Consider the following 25,241-nt stretch of genomic DNA (forward strand, 5'->3'; position numbering starts at 1 on the left):
CATGGAAGACCTTGCCAACTTCCACTCACATGGACTGAACACTCCCAACCTCCAACCAAATTGTGACTCTCTACTGGAAGTACTCGGAGCCACCCTTTCAGCCTCCATCGACTGGCACGCACCCCTGAAACAACGCACCTGCAAACCAAAACCGTCAGCACCCTGGTATATGCAAGAACTCAACCTCAGCAAAAGAGTAATCAGGAAACTCTTTTGAACAACCAGACATACAGGCCTGGCTATCAACCATGAACTCTAAGGTCTTTACACCCAAGCTCACCTCCTACGCCAAGTCCTACAGGTTCCACATCAGCAAACACTGCTCCTTCAAGACACACATAGCTAGGAAAACTCCGACATCTTGGTATCAGCTTTCCCTAATGCAGAAAGTCAACCCTTACTCCCTCCAAAAACCTGTAGATCTACTGTTCAAGCACTGGTCCTATCCCACCTGGATGGGGCCAATGCCCTCCTCAAAGGCCTCCCATAGTCCCCCCTTGTGCCCCTGAGAAGTGTCCTACACACAGCCACATACCTCATCATAGGGTCTATGCAGATACAACCACATGACCCCGGCCCTCATCGACCTTCACTTGCTCCCACTGCACTCAGGAATCAGCTTCAAGTCTTGCATCATCTATAAGGCAGCCACCCTCAAGTCACCCAACTACCTCACGCTCAGCATCTCCTGCAGACAGCGCACCACCAGAAGCCAGGACATGTGCAGACTTGAAATTCACTGCTGCAAAAAGTAAAGGACCTGAAAAAAAGCATTCTCTGCCTACGCCCCAAGACTATGGAACATCCTCCCTGTCATCATCAAACTCGCCTCCACGTTCGTACAATTAAGAAAAGAACTCAAGATCCACCTCTTCAAGCAGTCCCTCCTCCTCAATGCCTAGGCCATCTCATCACCCCCATGCCACCAGACTTGCTAGATGCTGTCCACCCCTCTCTTCCTTGCCCCCCCGTACAGCTGGACCCCTCCTCTGTGCCCCTCTGTATCCTACCCCTGCTGTATATCTGTTCTGTTGTTACCTCTGAAAAGCACTCCGTTACGCATCTGCACTGCTGTATACCGCTGTAAAGCACTCCTATGTGTATCTGTATTGATGTATACCTCTGTAAAGCACTCCCTTGCTTCTCAAATCTATGTCTGCACTCAATATATATATATAATAATAATAATAATAATAAGCTGATGGTTCAGTCCTACCACCTCACAATTTGGATGGCTAGTGCTCACATATGTAAAGCAGAACACTGCGAAATGGGTGTGTTCTAGAATGGACAGAATTGAAGATATGGCCAATCTCACTTTTAACAATTGAGAGCACTTAATCTTGCCTGTCTATGATTGGAGATAATGTAGTGTGCGCTGTAGAACCCCCCTCCTCAAACCCTTGTTTTGCAGCACCTCTCACAGAGCTAACACAAGCTGGGTTGGGCACAGCTCAGGAAGGCCCTTGTCCTACAAAATGGCACATGCACATCTCATCTAATTGTAAGGGTGAAACCAGAGGTTGATTGGAACCCATACACACTGCTGGAGCCTGTATAGAAAGGGGTGATATGGCAAGGTATTAGCCAATGCAGTCTGAGGTTGTTATTCTTGAGGAGTCAGGGAATGGGCAGGGCTACGCCAAAGTGGGAGATCAGGAACAGTGAGGATCACTTTCACCATTTTAAATCATCCAGCATGCCCAGCATCTGTCATCTACCAACTCCACCAGATGCAAGCCGCCATGTGAACTGCTGAAAATCAGGAGGATGTGCCACAAGATAGTGGCTTCAACGGCAGTTTTGAGATGCTCTTAGGACCAAACCATGGCCTACTTGGATTTATGAATGAAAAGGTTGGAAAGACCCACTGTGTCGGATAACTTGTTGAAGTTCTGATGATCCACAGCCTTCTACCAAAGATGGAAGACAGGAGAATATAGATGGTAGACAGACACTTTCCTTAAAGACCCTAAGGAACAGAAGAGGCACTTGCTGGGAGAGCCAGGAACGTGCTTGCTACTGAGAATCACAGACCCATAACACCTAGCTACTCACAGGGACACAGTGTTCCTGAAAGTGCCTCATAGGCTCAGGCCTTAGGGGGACAAGCAGAAAAGAGATCATTTTGAGTGGTTATTTAGAGAATTGTTTCCAGCATTCAAAAGCCAAGAAATGCTAGGTTTGGCTGCTGCTTTGGACCAGCAGGTACACATACATTTGAGCATGCAACTACCTGCCACTGAACTGCCAGTTGGACCAGTGTTTCCCGTACAACAGACTGCCTCCTAGGTCATCAAGTCCTGCTTTCCCCTGCTGATCTGATGATAATGTAAGTAAAGTAAGTTATTTTCAGGACATCATCTCTGAGACAGAGCAGTGTCTGTCTGACTCACAGACCCGAAGACAGCCAGCTCAAAAACCATCAAATATTATTATTATGATGACTATTATTATTAATATCAATTGTTATAGTGCAAACCTAACTTGGGAGAAGCAGAGCACTGTACAGGCCATAGAGCAAAACACTGGTAGGGAGAATGTATCAAGTCATAAAGAATAGTAATAATGATCACAGACCAATATGAGGATGAGGGAGTGTGGTTTCACTAAGGAGTAGTTGGAATAACCAGATCTTCAGTTCTTTCAAAAACTCAAAGCGATTTGGAGCAGTCCAGATTGCCAGCGGAATGAAGCTTCAGAGTACTGGATCATAGTATGAGAATCACTGTTTCCTAGTTTTCCCCTTGTGAGGCAGTTTAGTTTCCAGTCTTGAAATGGTTTTACTGTGAAACGTCCATGTGCCGCCCAATGGTTTTGGTTTGTTCATCAAGTAGGTTGGCATACCGGAAGTGGTTGTTTTGTGTTGAGGCACACATTTTTATACCGAGATCCTAGTCAGGATTATGAGCCATTGTAATTCATGAAAGGTGGGGATGATGTGGTCAAATAGACTAGAGCCAGTAATGAGGCAAGCTGTAGTGCAGTAGTCTGCTTTGAGTGCGGCCAGGTGACCAGCCAGGAGCCCTGCAAGGAGGCATTACTCCTGTCGATATGCCAGATCACTGGGGCCTGCAGCACTGTGTGGAAGTCCTGGGGCAGAAGAAGGGCTTGATCTTGCAGAGCCGAGAGATCTGATGCCCAGCTGTTTCAGCCTTTTTCGTAATACGTTGTTGGAAGGATAAACTGCTATCCACGATGAAGCCTGATGACTTTGCTGAGAGGGTGAGTTGAGGGTTTAACCCATCTTAGCACATTTCATCCAGCTAGCTTTGAACAGGTTACTACTTGGAAGGATGGCACAGGAGCCTGAATTCAGTCATGATAAGGTCACGCTTTAAGTAGGCACTTGCCATAGATGTTTGGATGGTGTCTATTTATGAGAAAATGCAAGCAATATCTTGTGAGCCCTTGTCCTTTACATACAACTGTACCACGCACTGGTGTATTTCGATGTTGGGGGCATCGAGAACTGAGTCTTGCGGTTCCAATTAGAGGTTAAAGGCAATGGAACTCTGAGGCATGCCACAGGTGGCAGACCAGGTTTGGACTTGAGGGGCCATCTGGAGGGACTGGTGAGGTTGGATGTGAACCATTTCAGGACAGTGCCTGAGAAGTCCATCCTGTGTGCAATGATGATGAGTAGTGCGTGATGGTCGACCATGTCGAATGCCACACAGAGCTCCAGAAGAACAAGTAGGCACAAGTCCCCTTTCTGCTTATCGAACCAGCTGAAATCTGTGAAAAGCACCATAAAGTCTGTCTCAACAGTGTTGTGCCATCAAAGAACAAGGTATATCAGTTATCCAGTCTGCCTAATATTTTGATATTCAGACTTCCTTTTTAGTTTATTTTCCAAGCATGTGAGGTTTGTTAGTGTCTGTAGTGTTGATTGCGTGTTTTGGGGAATTACACTATTTTTACAAAGACTTGCTTGGACCTTCCTTTTACGTACTTACCATACATTGATTGTTTGCACAATTCCTCTGCTGATCAACCCGTTTGGATAGCATAGCCTATCCGCTATCCTCTACCTAAAGCAATTGAGACATACTATCTACTTTTGTTGGTTTTACCTTTAAGACCTACCCTGTGTTACAAATATTGTACTAATTCTGCAACAGGATTGCATTACATCCCTTACTAAGGGTCAGCAAGGCAACCCTGAAGAATTCCATATCCTCATTCTACAGCATTATGTATGCACGCCCACACCTGGATGAGATCATCGCTTTTAAGGGCCCTTGACATAATATAAACAGGGGCCTTCCCTGTCATGTCACTATCACACAATGTTCTGACAATGAAATCTCCTCATAACTAAATGGACAGCCTACTCATGCATGTCTCTGTATTTGTAGGACCAGGTGCCAGAGTCAACATACCAGGAACACAATTTACCAACAAAATGTTCACCCTGGTATCGTATTACTTGCCCGAGGATCTCTACTAACACTGACTGACAATAATATGCTACATATTTTTGGGAAAATCACTCATTCATACAAAAGGATAACATTGGCAAACTCCCACCACATCCTCATAGGCAAATTCCTAGGTGAACCAAACAGATCCAACAATTTTAGACACTGACTAATGTTGGGATGGAAATGAGCCTATCCCAGCCCCCTAGGTGCTTCCAAATAAGACAAACCCCATATGAGGCAATGTAACCTACAAGGGGGGAACAAGTCTCACATAAAGGCCTTGCAGCGCCTCAAAGTAAGTGTCTAAAACTAGAGATGCCCACAATCTGCCACACCATTTTATATTAGGCCCAAATACGACAGGCTGCACATTCACAATGCTCATGTCCCTAGATCACAAAGCCCAATTTCTGCGCTGCTTGTTGACTCCGCTCGAGCCCTGTTCCAACGGGTGATCTAAGCATTAAGGAAATAGAAGAAATCCATCTACTTAGATCAATCACAGAACCACTGGAGTATGATATTACCAATGTACTAAGAGATCTTAATGTTGAACCGGATTCGCTGCCAATTAAGGAACTAAAACCAACATCAAAATTTGTACCCCAATTTGCAGCAGACAACATCATCAATACCTTTTATAAGGCAGTATCCCAAGACCTTTATCGAATGAACCAAAGACGATCACATTCAAATTCAAACCTAATCTCACCCATAAAGAACAAGAAGCCCTACACAAACTGGAAACTGACCACCCAATAGTGATAAAAGAGGCGGATAAGGGAGGGAACATTGTCATCATGGACAGGGAAAACTATTTGGAGATGGCTAAAAGACACCTAAACACACCAGGTTGCTATGAAATATTGCCTGCCAATCCAACAAAGGAAATCGTACACAAATTGGAACTAAAAATTCAGGATTGGCACCGCAAAGGTCTTCTCACAGACAATTAGAAGAGTTTTCTTCTAATCAAAGACCCGGTTACACCAATCATGTATTTTCTTCCAAAGGTTCATAAAGAATATGACCTAATACCGGAAGGCCGACCAATCCTAAGCGGAATAGGTTGGTCGACTGAAAACATTTCACAATACTTGGACAATATTCTGAGACCCAGAGCAATGAAATTGAAGGCGTATCTTAAGGATACCACCAATGTAATTATTAAACTGCAATCCTGGAATTGGGAGAATGATTGTTTATTAGCAACCCTGGACGTGAAAGCGTTGTACACATCGATCCAGCACTCATGGGCTCTGCAAGCAATAGACCATACTTTCAAGAATGATTCAGCATCCATGTATGATCAGATTGTCATGATCAAGGAAATGTTAGAACTATCTCTGGAATACAACAATTTCAACTTCAACAATACATACTACAGGCAAACCAAGGGCGTTGCAATGGGCACAAAACACGCCCCAGCACTAGCTTACATCTTTATGGGCCTATTTGAGGACACAGTTATCTATCAGGATAAGGCATATCAGAAAGAACTTGTTCACTGGTTAAGATATATAGATGACGTGTTGATACTATGGAAAGGCACAGAATTGGAGTTCACAGATTTTCAGAACTGAATTAACCTTAATGAAATGGGTTTCCAATTCACTGGTATTTGTGATGGTAAAAGTATACATTTTCTGGCCCTCACAATATACATTGAACTAGATCAAATCAGAACATGCACATATCGGAAACCTACAGAAGTTAATTCGACCTTACACGCGGCAAGTTGCCATCATAGACAGACAATTTTGAAAATACCATCAGGAGAATTCTTAAGAGCAAGAAGAAACTGCCAGACCATGGAACACTTTGAGAAGGAGTGTAACCTTTTGAAATCAAGATTTCTAGCTAGAGGTTATTCGGAACAATGTATTAGCAAAGCCTGGGACAAAAGTCTGTCGGTAAATACAGCGATGACTACAGACATGTGAAAAAAATCCTAGCCAAACACTGGCATTTGTTGAATTTGGATGAAAACATTTCGAACTTTGTGGATGAAAAACCAAGGGTTATCTTCAAAAGAGCACAGACCTTGAAAAACAAACTAAGCCCTTCGAATCTACCAGACACGATGGAGGAATCATCGAACTGGCTGAAAGCAACTACCAACGGATTCAGGAAATGCGGGACCTGCATGATGTGCAAATATGCACACAAGAAAACAGACTCATTCTCAAGTAGCAATAATAAGATCTTGAAAATCAGACAACCCATCAACTGTAGGACAAGATATGTGGTCTATGCAATCATCTGTGTGTGCAAGTTGGTGTATATAGGCAGTACGATTAGAGAACTCAGGACCCGAGTACGAGAACATTTAGCAAAAATCGGCAGCCAAGATCCCAGACTGCCACTTGCATGCCATTGGCAAGAGAAACATCAAATGAACAATAAGGCAGACATACAATTCATGGAAATTAGCCTATCCCACCCCCCTAGGCGCTTCCAAATAAGACAAACCCCATATGAGGCAATGTAACCTACAAGGGGGGTGCAGGTCTCACATAAAGGCCTTGCAGCGCCTCAAAGTAAGTGTCTAAAACTAGAGATGCCCACAATCTGCCACACCATTTTATATTAGGCCCAAATACGACAGGCTGCACATTCACAATGCTCATGTCCCTAGATCACAAAGCCCAATTTCTGCGCTGCTTGTTGACTCCGCTCAAGCCCTGTTCCAACGGGTGATCTAAGCATTAAGGAAATAGAAGAAATCCATCTACTTAGATCAATCACAGAACCATTGGAGTATGATATTACCAATGTACTAAGAGATCTTAATGTTGAACCGGATTCGCTGCCAATTAAGGAACTAAAACCAACATCAAAATTTGTACCCCAATTTGCAGCAGACAACATCATCAATACCTTTTATAAGGCAGTATCTCAAGACCTTTATCGAATGAACCAAAGACGATCACATTCAAATTCAAACCTAATCTCACCCATAAAGAACAAGAAGCCCTACACAAACTGGAAACTGACCACCCAATAATGATAAAAGAGGCGGATAAGGGAGGGAACATTGTCATCATGGACAGGGAAAACTATTTGGAGATGGCTAAAAGACACCTAAACACACCAGGTTGCTATGAAATATTGCCTGCCAATCCAACAAAGGAAATCGTACACAAATTGGAACTCAAAATTCAGGATTGGCACCGCAAAGGTCTTCTCACAGACAATGAGAACAGTTTTCTTCTAATCAAAGACCCGGTTACACCAATCATGTATTTTTTGCCAAAGGTTCATAAAGAATATGACCTAATACCGCAGGGCAGACCAATCCTAAGCGGAATAGGTTGGTCGACTGAAAACATTTCACAATACTTGGACAATATTCTGAGACCCAGAGCAATGAAATTGAAGGTGTATCTTAAGGATACCACCAATGTAATTATTAAACTGCAATCCTGGAATTGGGAGAATGATTGTTTATTAGCAACCCTGGACGTGAAAGCGTTGTACACATCGATCGAGCACTCATGGGCTCTGCAAGCAAAAGACCATACTTTCAAGAATGATTCAGCATCCATGTATCATCAGATTGTCATGATCAAGGAAATGTTAGAACTATCTCTGGAATACAACACTTTCAACTTCAACAATACATACTACAGGCAAACCAAGGGCGTTGCAATGGGCACAAAACACGCCCCAGCACTAGCTAACATCTTTATGGGCCTATTTGAGGACACGGTTATCTATCAGGATAAGGCATATCAGAAAGAACTTGTTCACTGGTTAAGATATATAGATGATGTGTTGATACTATGGAAAGGCACAGAATTGGAGTTCACAGATTTTCAGAACAGAATTAACCTTAATGAAATGGGTATCCAATTCACTGGTATTTGTGATGGTAAAAGTATACATTTTCTGGCCCTCACAATATACATTGAACTACATCAAATCAGAACATGCACATATTGGAAACCTACAGAAGTTAATTCGACCTTACACGCGGTAAGTTGCCATCATAGACAGACAATTTTGAATATACCATCAGGAGAATTCTTAAGAGCAAGAAGAAACTGCCAGACCATGGAACACTTTGAGAAGGAGTGTAACCTTTTGAAATCAAGATTTCTAGCTAGAGGTTGTTCGGAACAATGTATTAGCAAAGCCTGGGACAAAAGTCTGTCGGTAACACAAGAGCAAACGTTAGTAAAAAGGAACAAAATGCTGGAACAACCGACTATTGGTTTTATCACTAAATACAGCGATGACTACAGACATGTGAAAAAAATCCTAGCCAAACACTGGCATTTGTTGAAATTGGATGAGAACATTTCGAACTTTGTGGATGAAAAACCAAGGATTATCTTCAAAAGAGCAGGACCTTGAAAAACAAACTAAGCCCTTCGAATCTAGCAGACACGATGGAGGAATCATCGAACTGGCTGAAAGCAACTACCAACGGATTCAGGAAATGCAGGACCTGCATGATGTGCAAATATGCACACAAGAAAACAGACTCATTCTCAAGTAGCAATAATAAGATCTTGAAAATCATACAACCCATCAACTGTAGGACAAGATATGTGGTCTATGCAATCATCTGTGTGTGAAAGTTGGTGTATATAGGCAGTACGAATAGAGAACTCAGGACCTGAGTACGAGAACATTTAGCAAAAATCGGCAGCCAAGATCCCAGACTGCCACTTGCATGCCATTGGCAAGAGAAACATCAAATGAACAATAAGGCAGACATACAATTCATTGGTCTCCAAAGAGTGACACTAGGAAGACGTGGAGGGGACAAAGAAAAGAAACTTAGACAAATGGAGGCCAAAATAATTTGCAAATTCAATTCTACAGTATTTGGCCTTAACACAGACAATGAAATGGTGTCGTTTTTGCAGGAATCCAATCAGCATTCCTGTAAAGTTTAGTGTGTTATTATTAGATTGCTCTTTATTTTTATTTTTGTTATTCTTTCCCATGCATATTGTAGTATGTACATTTACTTAGTGATATAGCAAACTCGACATACTCCTGTTCTTTTCATGTGGATGCTCACTGCGACATCACGCAACTATATCATTATGTGTCTAATTAAACAAGGGAATGGACTCCTTTCCCCCATATATAGCTATTCTGCATGCCGTTTGACCAATAGATTACGTTTTGACTTATGTACATATACAGCGAGATGTTAACTATAACATTACCTTTTCTGACTGGTTTAGAAACCATGGGACAGTATTAATTGTGACTAGACACTTTCCTCTTGTTTTAGCGTGGCCAACGCGCACGCTCGCAATACAATGTTCTCTTAATTTAACACTGGTGATATGTTCCTTTAAGTTACACTGGGGAGATATCACTTTGTCACAGGACATAAATAATAATGCAGTATTTAATTATACATTGAACACAGCCATTTTGAATGCTCTTATATCGGATCTGAACATTCTACTATATGATATCTATGGAACACACTACACTTTAATATGGCCGCCAGGAAAACACTGGACAAAACAAGTAGAAGGGAATAAGCAGGGTGCTCATCCCGATAGCAACGTATATACAAACATAGAGGACGCCAAATGGCGCCCCCTCGAGATTTTGTGCAACACGCGATCAAACGCTGTATCGGTACGAGAGGTAGAGACCGTCTGGCATTTCACGGCCCCATTTTCCTCTAAAATACGTCTAATTACACGCACGATAACGTGCGCGCATACCTACTCAATCTTTTTGCATTCTATACTGCACCTAGGTGCACTATTGTTGATATATAACTATACTGTTTAGAGGCTACTTACGCAAGACAGTTATGCAGTTAAAATAAAACATTTCACACCGAAAGCAATACCGAGTTAATACCAAGTTGCAATTGAATGATTAAGCCGAATATTACTGTTGTAACGGTTGACAATGTCAATATTTCACATTTGTAGGGATCTAACCCGTTTATTGTGGAGGATTAATTCCAAATGTAATAGGGGCACTAGAGGAACCCAAGGTAATATTCCTTATATTTACTATGAGATTTTCAATGAACACATGTGTTGACTTATAGCAACCATCAAATGCATTACCTAACAAGTGTCTTGTACTTATCTCTCTCAACAACACCCCTTCTTTTACCACCCCCTTTCCCCATCCTACTTATTGTCTGGCTTTTATTTTGATTGTTATTTTGACTTTCATGTTTTTGTTCATTTAATCTCATTTAAAACTTTGTTTTTGGTTCTCATATTTAATTTCTTTGAACCCTTCTATCTATGTGGATGTTTGATTATATTATATGTTTAACATGAAAAAATGTTTCTTGTTATGACCTATGGTGCTATGACTGACTAATAGCCCTGATTTGAAAAAGGTCTCAGGGAGACCGAAACACGTGTCATCACTTAAAGGGCACTTTAAAAATAAAGAAACCTCTTTGATAATTCGGCGCATTCTCCTTCCGGTTTATTCATACTTTATACTTATGTTCAAGGGGGTTTTTCCTTGGCTAAACCCACAATCCGGTGAGGCGCGACAATTTTCAGTAAACTAGTTACGTTTGAAAAACACCTAATCTCTACAAAGCTGATGTCGCCATGTTAGACCAAACCGCTGCAGCCAAGACTGTTCCAACGGAAGTCCATTTCCCTCTCGTGCCTTAAGTGTTGCGAATATTTAGTATTGCCTTTAGGAATGCACCCGGCAAAGAGCGGGAGACAGCACCAGGCGCTGTGTCCATTAATCTCCAATAACCTGCCATTAGGTCCCTACCCCCACCCAGCCAGGCCGTAGTTGGCCACACACCACCAACCTGACCCCCACGCCTTTGAATTCTTGATAAGCACAAGACCCCCAGGTCCTAACCTTCATAAAGTGTCCACCACAGATCTAAAGCTTGCACGGCTGTATTTGCCTCTAGCAACAACAACCGTCTCCTGTAACATGAGGTACCGGGAGGGGTATAACCAAGATCAATCCCCAGGGGGAGGGAAGACATTGGGTGCGTGAACTGTAGTATCAATGAAGCCCTGAATGTATGGGTCAGCACGACTGTATTTTATCCTCCCTTTTCCCTGGCACCCCTTTCCTGTGCTGCCCAGGTGCCTGCCATAATGAATGAACAGTGCGCCTCAGTTGTTTAGCTTAGTCAGAAGCTTTGTATTTTATGCATGCCCTGACCTTCACCACAAGGATGAGCCCAGTTGACCCACATGCACCAAGATCAACTGGGAAGAACCAGCCAATTACCGCCTGGCATCCCCTATGGAGCAGGCCCATGTGTAGGGTGCATCCAATCAGTGGCACCAACTCACCCCATATGTGAAGGACAATTTTGATGTTTAAAATCCCATGTTTGGTAATGTAAGACTAGAGTGCTCTTGAGCAGCATAGTTCTTTGCTGGCATTTGTATTTTGTACAAGTAAACCTTGTTATCCTTGCAAAGCTATCTTCTGGCTTATTTCCCTAGCGGGTTGCATTTACTCTGGAGTGGGCGTTTGAAGGGACTTGCCTTCACTAAGGCCAGACTCAGACAGATAAGATATTATACTTGTAATAATGTGTAATCTTGTTGAGACACAATGCACCCTTTACGCATTATGATCAGCTGCATATCACACACTTCACTCTCTTTGCTGCCTCCTACTATGCTCCCCCAAAATAAAAAAGGAAAAAACTGTGGAACAGTGGCAGTCGTTCTTGAATGACCATTCCAACCACTGTTTTGTACAGAATATGCTAAATAATTTCCTCACTCTATGCGCATTTATAAGTATTTTTAAATAGTGTTCCAGTGATGTTAAATGCTTTTTTTAAAGACAATTCCTGATTTTTGAACTTTTTGCACTGTGTAAAAAATATGCTAGAAAGAGCTGATACATTTTTTGGCATTTAAAATAAGACTGCACTCTGTTCTCATTAACACAAAGTTTTTTTTTCTACATTTGTGAATGCCACAAGATTAAACGATTGTCATTTGGAAATGGCCAGAGCTGCTGTTTAATTTTCTGATTTGTCCCAGCTCAGCATTTCAACAGATATCTAGTGTCATTCATCCTGAAAGGCACTACATATCTGCAGTTATATGCCTGGTCAAGCCTGACATTTTTTTAAGGGATTTATCTTGCAAAAATTGCTCTCCAAGGCTAGCATTTTCAGTGAAAAAGCAATGTTTCAAAATGGTACTTTCAAATATATATATATACATGACTGGCTACATGACATTTGAACACTCCGCCCCTTTGTCCGAATTAGTTCCCTGAAATCAAAATCGGCAAAACATCAGTGCAGTTGTAGAAGGTCCGGATGAAGCTCATTTTAAGCGTCTCGACGTGAGGAACAGAACTCTGACCTCAAATACCATGTTTTAAGGCCGTAGGATGCACCGTTGCTAGATATTTGCACCGCAACACACCATGAGGTGACAGGTAGGGAGAGCACACAGAAAGTCCCCATATGCTGCAGCACGCCAACTCTCGCCTTCCCTCCATGTCTAGACACATGCCATCCACACGCGCCCATTCTCAGTGCAGTTTACTTCAGAGTGCAAAGCACATCAAGCAATAAGCAATTCAGAAGAGCAATGAGAATGTTATCATTTCTGTCTATAGAACCCGTGCGGAGTACAGGTACTTTTTGCTAGTACATTATAAACATGCATCATACGAGAATCACTCTTCTAGAGACCGTGCATTTCAACCAGCCAAAGACATAAGAAATAAAAGCAGTGCTTATGAAGGACACATTAAGCATTCACCTCCACAAAGTGTTACCTCAAAGATAATAAAAAGCAAAAATAGTGAGACTTTTTATCTTGACATCTAAAGAATTATCAGTGTCAAATTAATTAGAAATAAAGTTGTATAGGAAAATCAGTCAGAAAGCTGTTTTGTAACTCTATGAAAGCAAGTTGCGGATCTACACTGGAGACCCAACCTGCAACTTCTTGACCAGCAATTACCAGATTTTTTGTATCCATTCCAACCTTACCTTTATGGGGGTCCTCTTATGCCTCTGTGTTTCCCCTATCACCCCATATCCTATACTTTTCCCCCACAACTCCATATTTGTTTCTATAATAATTGGATTTTTAGGGAACATATTCCCTTAAAATACAATTTGATAATCTATAGTCTGGAAAATAGCAGCATCCACAATCTGTTAATTCTGCAACCATTGACTATAAATCTTACAATAAGAAATGCATGCAGAATCCAATGCAATCCAATAAATTCATGAATCCCCCTTTTGGATATTGCTAGCACAGTCACAGGCAGGATGAGACAGCAACCATTCTGTGTCCACATCCAAGAAACAGTTGCAGAATCTAGGGATGAGGAGTGCTCACTTCTTGGTCTTCCCTTTTAACCACCACTCCAACCAATTCCCATGGGATCCTCTACCAGCAGCATTCTCAAGCAGCATCCATGGCTGTCATGGCTAAGGGAATGCCACTTGCAGGTTAATGTGAGAGAAGCATCATGCTTGAGATATGCAGGCCCTAAAGTCTCAACACACAGCCACACATTTACTATGTGAACAAAGCAATTTAATTAAAATGGCAACTATGTACAGTGTCTGTTCTTTGGGGGGGGGGGGGGGTAATAACCTGTGACCTCCAATTCTGTATAGGAGGAAGTCATCCAAGGGCTTAAGATTAACTTCCAAATTCCACCCCCAGGTCCAACCTATTATGGTGAACAACAATGACACTGAAGTCTAGTCAAGTCCAATGAAGGTAGGTTGCAGAGCAACAAGGCTTAGACTTGCAAGGGGTGTGTGAAAAACCTGAAGGTGTCTCACTTGCTAGTCCCCGGGTATCTGTCATCCAGGTGGCTAGGACACGGCCATTGCTATTGTATCCAGTTTCTGGGGGTGGACCAGTGTGGGAGGATCACCTGGAAGAGGGGTCTTCGGGGAGTGGAAGTGGGTCGCCGAAGAGTGAGATATTGTACCCCCTTCCTTCCGACACATTTTTCCATCCTACCCAGTAGGATATCTAGAAACTCAACCCCCCCTTTCTTGACACAAACACTTTCTCACAGAAATACATGAAATACAATGGACTAAGACCAGAGCCGTATACCTGACATGCCTCAACATAAGGGTCAGGCAGAGTCAGGCAATTGTCGATAACTACACACCCCTGACTTCCCTTCTGTTTCTCCATAGGAATAAAAGCTAGAGCACAAGAGCACACGGAGGGCAAGGGCAAATGCATGAGGAAGCAGCTATTCCAGGACAGCAGCTCAAACAGAGAAGAAACACGGCAAGACCTGAAAGGATGACAAGGAGGGAATTCCCCTTGCCCTTTTCAAGCCCGACCTGCAGAGACTCCGAGAAGGGAAACGTAAGACCAGGAATCGCAGCTGGCGAATGGTGCGAAGGATGTCAGCAATGCATGAGACCCTCCCGCACTAATAGCCAGTGCAGGGAGAAGCGGTTGCCATCATAGTACCGTCCTTGACTACAGAGGCAGGAGATGCCAACAGTGTTCGGCATAGCCAGTGAGTCGGAAAGAGCTGATAATAGACCGGACTGTGTTGGACTCAAGGTTGTGAAGAGCAACATTGGATGAAGAAAGAAGACTAAAGTACAAAGGTCTTTTGTAAGCAAAATTGGTATCAGAGTTAGAGTGATCCAGCACCACATGGGCACTCATTCGAAGGACTCTGACTGGTGCCCCGCTCCTGAAAAAGGAGAATGTGTTGAACTGGGAAATCGAAGTGGTCCTGCAGTGGGTTATGTTGAAACCCATGTATAGTTGAAAGTCTTCCGTTGTTGTAGAAACTACAAGTGCCAAGAGGCCTTAGGGGAGGCAAGCGTAAGGTGTCAACGTGGTCATATAAAGGTCAAGCCAAAACCCTTGTACAGTTGAAAGTCTTTGGCACATTTTGGAGGCAAATGTGAACTGTGTATTTTGGCAAATGTGAACCTGGTGGAGGGATGCCTGCGAATTAGGGTGAACAGTAATACACCTGTGAACATTGTGATGACAAGTATGAACCCAACTGAGGGATGTCTACATTGAGTGAGTGGTCTGAGCCTGACTGAGGGAGGCTAACATTGAAAGAAGGATCAGAGCCCAGCTGAGGGGCATCCAAAGGTGAAGAGTAATCACCTGATGTGAAGATTAGCAGAAGGAACTTTTGTTTTGTTGTTAATGGCCTATCAGGTCTTCTGAAGCAACAGACTTTGCATGGAAGAGACTTGGACACAGAAGGTCCTGATATTGAGAAAAGTATCTGTAACCTCGTGCCGGAGAAGCCCAGGAGTGTGCTGTGCTCAAGAGTCTTGCCTTGTCCCGTGCTAAAAATGTGGGGAAGGGAGACCCATGCCATAACATCCTGACTTATCATTTTGTGAACACTTCTTTCTTTTCTTGTGAACATTATCCCACACTCTTTCATAGCATAGCGGTAAGGATTGGCAATAGGTTTTCTTAGTATAGACCCGTTTTATTTGACTAGACTCCACTAGGACTATATTATTATTATTTGGTGGTCGTAGCTTGCTCCCATTTTACAGTTTAATAAACACCCTTGAACTGTGATCACTTGTGCCTGTCTTACTTTGATACCATGCCTTCCTTATAGCTGTTAGAGTAGGTTAGGGCTACAATCAGACACACACATAACAGTCAAATAGTTCCCATTAGACACAGAAGTGCACAAATATAAAATTATTCATTAGGCCTTTAAAATACAAACCAAGCAATGAAACCTTCATGTAAGTATTGTCACACTACTACTATAAAACTATAAAATACATGTATGCATATCCACCCTTCGGGGTTCCAAGGAGTACCCCTAGACTTTACCTCAAAGAGAGTTAAGGAACAGTTTATCTTATTTTTTTTTTATTGTATTTGGTTTAAAACACATTTCAAACCTTTACAAACTATATAAGACACATTTCATCATCATCCAATAAAAACAGCTGTTCAATACAAATCATATATATTACATGGCCTGCAGTAGCGGACATGTGGTTATGGTTAAGTTGCTAAACCCATAGGAAGAGCACTTTTTGGGTGGCTTCTAACTTCGCTCCCCATGGACGAATCCTCACCAAACTTTGCAAAAAAGTATATAGCCCACTCTGCAAAGTTTGGTGAGGATTCGTCAAGGGGGAGCAAAGTTATTGGCGGGGTCCCAAAATGTCTTTTTTTCCCATAGACTGAATGGAAAAAAGATTTTTGTCGCGCCTACAGACCAAACCGCTGGATGGATTTTCACCAAATTTGCGGCAGGAGCAGCGGCTTGGTCCCGAAAACGTGCTTTTGTAAATTTGGTGAAAATCCGTCCAGTAGTTTCTTTTAAAATGACCAAAAATTAGGTCTAAAATAAATGGTGATATCTACGTCCGCTCCGCGGACACACTTCGCTGTTCGCTCCACAGACAGGACACCGATTGGTCAATTGGCTTGCGTCATGTCCGCGGACATGCAACATGTTTGCTGATTGGCTGGGGTGAAGTGTGAGGTGTGTCACATTGTTTCGATGCGCCTGCCATATTGGATCCGCGGACAGCTCGGCGTTGAACTGAGCAGAAATCCAATTTTGGGGAGTGTGTAGGGGTGCTTCGGGAGGGTGGGGGAGTAAGAGATGGGTCAAATGCTGTATTTGTTTAGGTGGCAGGAGCCCTTGAAGTGTTTGCGGTGTCCGCGGTCACCGCGGCTGTCCGCAGACATACTAAACACTGGACGCTCTACTGGCTATTTTAGTTTAGCATTATGTTGGTTTTGGGTTGTTAGTAGAGCATTGATTGTAATTAATATCCCCTATAAGCAGCCCACATACCACAGTCAAAATGTTTGCTAGCAAGGATGTGTTATGCTGCAGTGGTTATGGCCAGGGCCTAAAGTCTTGGGTGCATGGCCGTTTGTGTACTGTTTCATTTGTTGAGGCTGTATGTAAAGCTTTGGCCAGGCCATGCAGTTAAGATTGTAGGGTTTGGTAATAAGCACTACAGCATAAAATACCAATGGAAGTAAACATTTTGGATTGTGGTCTATGGTTAGATGTTTGCTTGAATGGGTGTGTTATGCTGTGATGTTTGTGAGTCCATTTATTATATACTTACTGTTTGACTTTTTGTAGTTGTATGCAGTTTTCTCATGACATGTGTAATTGGAGCAGACATTCTTTTTCAATCTCTGTGATAAAAGTAAAGATCGTATTTTTTCGACCCTCATAGTTAGTACTTTAGAAGTACTATAGTTCAAACCAGTGTACTGTTCAATGTGCTCAGTTCCTATGTTTGTTTATTAAATCATTGGGTCTGTGGGAAAAAAAAGTCCATGCTGGATTAATTAAAAAAGAAACTTTCTATGTTGTGGTACAATATATTTCTTTCATTGTTTTAAGTAGGAGAAATTGAATACATGTATGATTTTGATTTGGAAGTGGTGGTAGTATTTTTGCAATTAGATAGTAGTTGGTGTATTATATTTGTTTATTTCTTTTTCCATTTTAGTGGTATTCATCTATCTGTTGGCTTGTTGTAGATTTTTGGGGCAGTTAGATACCCGTTGGTGTATTCCAACTGTTTATTTCTTGTTTCATGATATTCTTCTATCTGTTGGCTTGTTGCAGATTTTTGGGGCAGTTGGCGTATTCTAACTGTATGTTTCATGTTTGATTTTAGTGGTATTTATTTATCGGTTTGCTTGTTGCAGAATTTTGGGGCAGTTAGATACCTGTTGGCATATTCTAACTGTTTATTTCTTGTTACATTTTAGTGGTATTCGTTTATCTGTTTGCTTGTTGCAGAATCTTGGGGCAGTTAGATACCTGTTGGAACAGGATAGGTTTTTAGATGGGGGGTGTAGAGTGAACGCAGTCTATTGTGTTCTAGAATGCAAGGAATATCCGCATTTACTTTACTTGCATCAAAGTTGATTAGAAATAGTCCTTCAAGTGTACGTAAGCGTGATAGTGCTACATAGCTCATGCTTTCTTTAAAGGCAATGCTACCAATATCTATGAATGCTTTATCTAGGGTAAGACCTTGTGATTTGTGAATGGTGACTGCGTATGCTAGAGTTAGAGAAAATTGTTCTCTGCGTACATACATGTCTTTGAAAAGAAGAAAGCGGGCTGTTGAGCGTCCTATCCTTTTAACTTCTGATAGTTTGTCAAAGAGAATATTGACAAACTGAATGTTGTTGTCACGTGGGTATGTTTGAAAGCCAACAAATGTAGCAAGTGCTCCATTAACTAGTCCTTGCTCCACGTCAAATTACGTTTAAGCATTACTCTACAGTTTAAAGATCATTTTAATATTTTCTCCAAACCAGCTGCGTTGGACATAGAGTTTTCTAAGGTATTTAGTCTTGTTGTGGCTTGTTGACACATGGGTAGTGTCATACCATGTACATCCAGTTTGTCTGTGGAGCAAATTTCAATTATTGGTTGCATTTCTTTTTTCAACATTGTTTCATTGAATTGTGCACAGCTTGTAAGAGTTGGCATCAAGGACCTACAGTTTACATTCTTGTGTGCTAATTGTTCCATGACATCAGTAGCACATGAGTTATGGACATATAGTGCATGGATGTGCCTGGTTTTTAATATTGATTGTGCTTCTTGAGATAGTACACCAACTCTAATACTTTTTTAAAATGTTGGCGCATGTGAGGTCTGCAGACTGGCGCATGTTTTCAGTTAATTCTCTGTATTGGAAATGTTGCCAAAGGTTGACATTTCCTATGCTGCCAAGAGTTTTACGGCACAGTTTGTGCCCTAAGGTTATAAAAATAGGTTTACCTTTCACTGGTGTTAATTGAAGAAGATCTCCAAAACATTAAAGTGTTTTCCTCCAAAGAGCTCTTCGTAGTCTGTTTTGAGGACCTCTTGTAATCTGAGGTGAATCAAAGCCAACATTAGGTTGGAGACCATGCTCACCTCATCTATTAGTAGCCTTTTCATTTGCTTGAAAACTCTGCATAGTTCCATTGCAGCTTCTGTAGAAAGTTTGTAATAGTCTAATTTGTTTTGGTGTTCTACTAGATGGAGTAGTAATCGGTGTAAAGTGACAACACCTATGTTGTAGGCAGCTAAACCTTTGGGGACAGTTACAACAGCTGACAGTTTGTTGTTTGTCAATTGTTGCTGATGATTTTGATTAAAAATGTTTTGCCTGAACCAGCTTGACCACTGACGTATAGCAGTATTGGTTTGTAGTCTTGGCAGGTACAGTTTTTACTTTCATGTTGCACACCATGTTCAATTTGTTTTGTTACTTCTTGGAAAATAAATGCTATGCTGCTCATTGTTCAGTTGTGATTTCAGTACAGCAAAGTCTTCTGTAGATTGTTCATACTGACAAATGGTGTTGTCTACTTCTGTCATGGCTAATTCTGCCTCATTTGCTACTAGTGGCTGTCCAAGTGGTTCCTGGCTTCCTATTACAGAAGGTTGACTGCTGTCAGGAGTGTCCACATCTAGTTGCGCCTGGAGTTCTTCTTCTTGTTGCTGTTCATTGTGCAACATTGGTTTGTACTGTGTAAAGTTTACATCTGTTATAGTGCTTTAATTTGCTTTGAAAGCGACTTCACAGGAGTCATAGGTATCTAGTAAATCTTATCATTTTCTCCATGGTTTAAAAAGTTGTAGAAGGGACATGTAATACAGTTCTTTATGTTGAGGAGTTTTCAATAGTTTCTTTATTGAAGTAAAAGTTTTGGAAGAGCAACGTGTCTCTCAAATGCACTTACAAGCATGTGTGAATGCACTGTGCCATGCTAAAAAACACTTATTAGATCATGATGGATCAAGTGTTAGCCGCTTGTTAGATGAACAGAAACATCATTTTAATTGGTTTTCTCTATTAAGCGGGTGCTAATGTTAAAAAAACAAGAGACAAGAAGAATGTCAGAGTATTCTTCAGTTGATTTCTCAATTTTTTCACACATCCTTGTAAGTGCATTTGAGAGACACGTTGCTCTTCCAAAACTTTTACTTCAATAAAGAAACTGTGTGTTTCTTAAGTGTGAATATCAAACTGGGTAACCCACAGTAGGCAATCCTGAAACGGTCCTCTTTGTTATGTAGAGGAGTTTTCAATGACAATTTGATATGATTAATTAAGCTTTGTTTGGTAAATTTCACTAAGCTGCCTTCACAATTTGCCACTTTGTATCTACCTTTATTTTCATCTGGTTTAACATTATTTTTGTATGTGAAGTTTTGGGCTACGTGGTATAGACACATGGTTTCCAAAGTGGTTCTCCTGTTTGGGTAGTATGTGTCTAGTAAATAGTTTTTCAAAATCTCTTGGCTGTTCGGATAATTTCTGGCTATTGTTTCTATGTCCTCATATGATTTGAGAACTCTTTTTCTAGATTTAGCAGGACCAAGTATTAGCCATAATATATTTTCAGATTATCCATACAAGGCAGTACCGGTTAAATGGTCTGCAGCTTCATAGCAGCCACATTCTCTACAAGAGAGCATTTTTATGCCTAAGCTGTACAATTTCTGTGACGGTATTTTGTCAGATGACATGTCATCCCAGAGGTCTTGAAGCTCTCTTTTCCCTGTTTTGGTTAAGTAGGCTGTGACATATCATGCAACTGCAGTGGAACTGTCTGCAATGTACTGCACATCTATGTTTGCATTCCATAGGAGGGCAATGATTGCATTGTAATCATTGATGTATTTTGATTCTTCTGTTCTTTTTTGTAGTATGTGTTCTTAGGTGATTTACCTTTGACACTATTTCTAACTGAAGACATGGGCTATTAGCACCATGGCTGCCTCCAAATCCTTACCAACTCCACCCTGGTGAATGGAGCTATTACCGCCCCATTCCAAGGTTGGCGGGGGCGGTAATTCCCCATTTACCATGGCCTTTCCCCATTCCCATTTGAGCCAGCATAGGGCTCAATGGGAATGGGGAAGGCGCTAATAACAGTACCGCAAATTGTGGTACAGTTATTAGCACCAAAGTCCCTTTGCAGGTTCCGTCCTTAACGCCTGGCAAAACCAGGTATTAAGGGTGGACCGGCAAAGGGAACTCGTAATAGGGCGGTAAGGGATTAACGGTACCAGTGCCATTACCAGTACCGGTAATCCCTTACTGCCCACCTCGTAATGAGGCCCATGAAGTTGTTTACTTGACCTGTTGTTGTAACTGGTCTAGGGAAACCAAAGTGGAATTTGGTGTAGTATTTTCCTTTGTTTTTATATTTGAGACGACAATATTTCCCACATTTGTGTCTTTGAAATTGTAAAATGTGTGCATGAAGGTCACTATGTGCTGTTTGTGAAGGAATTTCACAAGTGACATATTTGTGGATAAACTGCAAAACAGTGGCATCACTGTCCTGACCAAATTTAGGAGCATCTTTAATCCATAAAAGCATGTGGATGTGTGGTGCTCCTCTGGCTTGGTATTCTTTTCTCCAGAAGAAGTGTTGTACTTCTCCGAGGGGAGGAACAGTTTTATTACAAATAAAGTGAAGCACAGCAATGAAGCGATGATGGAAATATCTTGATACATTTACAGGAGATAAAGAGCAGTGTTATCCTGGTGTTTTTATATCTATGTTTGTTTTGTTTTTGTTTGCTTTGCGTAGGAAATTGTGTAAATCTTCCCATGCATACTCTGCACAACTTAATGTAACAAACCAAGTGGGTGGGCCAAGGTTTCTTATCATACAGCGTACATCTCCATGACGTCGGAACCTGTATTCTTTTGTACCACGCATGTTTGCTAAAAGATATGTAATACTCGACTGTAAAACCTCATCTTTTTGTTGCACTTTTTGTAGTAATTGTGTAGCTGACATATTTTGAAAATGGGTAGCTGATTTTAATGTGTGCGCAAATCCGTAGCATAGAGTTGCAAGTTCACTTTCAAAGAGATTGTGGAATATGTGTTCCACGTTTTGTCTGAATCTGCGGTCGTCAGAATACATTCGTAAAGAGCAGTATTCTGATGCTGTTATTTGTGTGGGTCTATCATCGTACCTTCCTCCTTTTCCAGTAGGAAAGAGTAGAGGAAAGGCACATGCTTCTATACTTTTCTCCCATATGCTGATTGGAGATCCTTTGGCTTGTCGCATTTGGTACGTTTATACTGCATCATCTATGGTGTCTTTAGAGTGTAATGGATGAATTGTATAATGGTTCAAAATATTGGATTCTGTCACAAGGTCTAGAAATTGAAATTGACCAGTTTCTGATGACTTGAATTATTTCAATGGTTTCCCTCAGGTTTTCTTCAATATTAATTTCTTTGTAGTATTCATTGTTGTCTTTTAGATATTGCAAAGCTCGTCTAACTTTATGTAACTCCATGAGTTGTTGCCAAATTATTTTGTCTTTTGTAGGTACGACATTTACTAAGACAATTAAAGATTGATCTAATAGACGTTGCACTCCCAGAGTGTGTACATTTTCTTTGAGATCTAATGGTAAATAAACTACTTTGCCACAAATGCCTTGCACTAATTCAGAGGGAGGTAATTGTGCTGTTCTTGGTTGAAGGCGTATTACTGCTTGAAATGGGTGCACTGTTTGAATTATGATGCTCTCATATAAGTTGAGTTGTAGCAGGGGTTTTGGTAGTGGGATAATTCCAAATTATTTGTGATAGCACGTGAAGGTGTTTGGCTGTTGTCAAGTTTTGAGTGGAGTAACTGCAAAGTATTACGGGGTCAGTAATTTCATATCTGTTTTCTGCTATAAGGTAGAGAGCTCATTGGAAGCATTTGGAATCTTCATTGTCTTCTATTTTGTATGTTATGTCTACAGTTTTTGTGCTACTTTTATAAAAAAGTCCTGCGGAAACACACACACACACATGGTTTGGTACTTAAGCGGATGTACTTTTAAACTTTAGTATTTCTTTTTTGTATGTGTGTAATAGAAGGTTGCCATGTGTACAGTTGTTGCTAGTTTGTTGTAAAGCTATTGCATTTTGTAAGTGGCTTTCACTTCCAAAATATTTTCTCTGGATATGCTCTATTTCTTCGACTAGTTGTTTGGCTGTACCATGTAGACTATTGTTATTTAAATTGGCTAGTGCTAAAGCAGGACTTTTAGCATAGTAGAGTTTATGGACCAGATTTCTTATAACTGAATGATATGTTGATATCATTTTGATATGATTGAAGGTGCTTTTGCAAATAGGTCCTGAAATGCAGGCTAATGAATGTCCTTGTAGTCCTGTGTATTTGCGCACTGGACAGGCATCCATATTTTGTAGTAGTTTCATTTTGAATTTGTCTTTGCCTTTAACATACAGATTGAGGAACTGGCGTAAAGATTTGAAAGATTTTTTAGCGATGGTACACATTGGGCCTCATTAAGGGTCGGGCTGTCCGGAATTAACAGTGGTGGTAAACCCGCCGCCACTGTTAATTCCGGACCGCCCGATCCCGACCCCTGCAGGCGGAAGGTGATCTTCCCGCCAGGTCTGACCTGGCGGGTTGAACACCTCCCGCCTGCAGGCGGACGTGGAAACACCAGCACCATCACGAGATGGTGCCGGTGTTTCCACTTCCCCATTCCTATTGAGTCCTATGGGACTCAATGGGAATGGGGATTAACACCATTCCGCCTCCATGACTCCCGGGACACCGGGGCTGTAATGCCCTGGTAATTCCGGGAGTCACGGAGGCGGAATGGTAATACGAGTCCGGCGGTAACCAGGCAGTTTTACCACCGCGGTTACCGCCGGACTCGTAATGAGGCCCATTGATGTGCATGCCCATTTGTAGCCTGGATGTATTGGTACAGTGGAATGGAGAGGTGATACTGAGTTTTCTGGGGATATTTTTGTGAGCAGCGTTTCTTGTTCCATAATGGTATTATTAAGTTTTTCATACCCTCATCCACCGCTATATATGGCAATTGGGTTTGTTTGCTTCTGTTTGCATGCTTCCTCATTGAAATATGGTTCTGTGCTCGTGGTGTGACTCCATTCACCTCCACAGATGTTTGAGAAGCTATTTTTGTTGATTTTCCATTTATTGAGAAGTCTTTTTTGTAGTTTAGTACTTAGTTTTGTTAGTGGTTTCCTTCTGTTTAAAACTAAAATAAATAACTTCCTTTTGAGAAGGATTGCACTGTCTATGAGAGCTTCTAGGATTAATTTTCTATGGTAGGGTTGAAGGGTTGTGCATGATTTCTCTCCTGTTTTTATAAGGTTCTGAAGGACTCTGTGGCGGAACTTTTTTGTAAAATAATTTTATTGGTATGCTTACTTGCCACTACATCAAGATATGTAGGTGCAGTGTTAGCAGTAGTGGTAGCTGAAGTCTTGTTAATCACTTTCTGTTTCATTTTACATTTCGAAAGAGGAGGCAAAGTTTCTGTACTGGAAGCTTGTTTTGTTTCGCTTAATGACTTTATTAGCTGTTTTGTTTGAACTTTTTATACAAATTCTGCTAGAGGTGGATGCTTATTTTGGAGAGTTTCATTTTGATTTTGTTTACTTTTGCGTTGCTTTATACAGAGTTGCTTTTTGGTAGGCATTCTTTGAGTTCTGTTGGAAAAGAAAGAGTGTGGGTTGGGCTGTTGTGCAGTGTATGTGTCCTTTGTGCATGCGTGTCTGAGTATGATGGTAAGGATGTATGTGGAGGTGTGTAATTGTACAATGGCCAGCTACATCATGTTGGGAAGGCTATCCTTGTATTTGTGTGGTGTTACTATACTGGGGTTCAGATGACAATACAAAATATGCTGGTGGTGAGGGGAAGCACTAATACTAAATCTAATGTTATAGGGTTAATACAATTGTTTGTTCTACAATACTAGAATTCTACTGTGTTTGGGTAACAGTTACAAAATTATGGTAGTATTGCACTTACTTTTTGTATGGAAAGAGTATGT

General features: G+C 41.4%; 1 protein-coding gene across 1 annotated transcript in view; it reads right to left on the reverse strand.

Moving 5' to 3' along the window:
- LOC138515210 (serum albumin-like) overlaps window positions 1–25,241 on the reverse strand; it is a 946,494-nt gene that overhangs the window by 298,502 nt on the left and 622,751 nt on the right. The window lies entirely within an intron of this gene.

Source organism: Ambystoma mexicanum, chromosome 6q (assembly GCF_040938575.1).
Source record: "Ambystoma mexicanum isolate Mex_15411 chromosome 6q, UKY_AmexF1_1, whole genome shotgun sequence".
NCBI lineage: Eukaryota > Metazoa > Chordata > Amphibia > Caudata > Ambystomatidae > Ambystoma > Ambystoma mexicanum.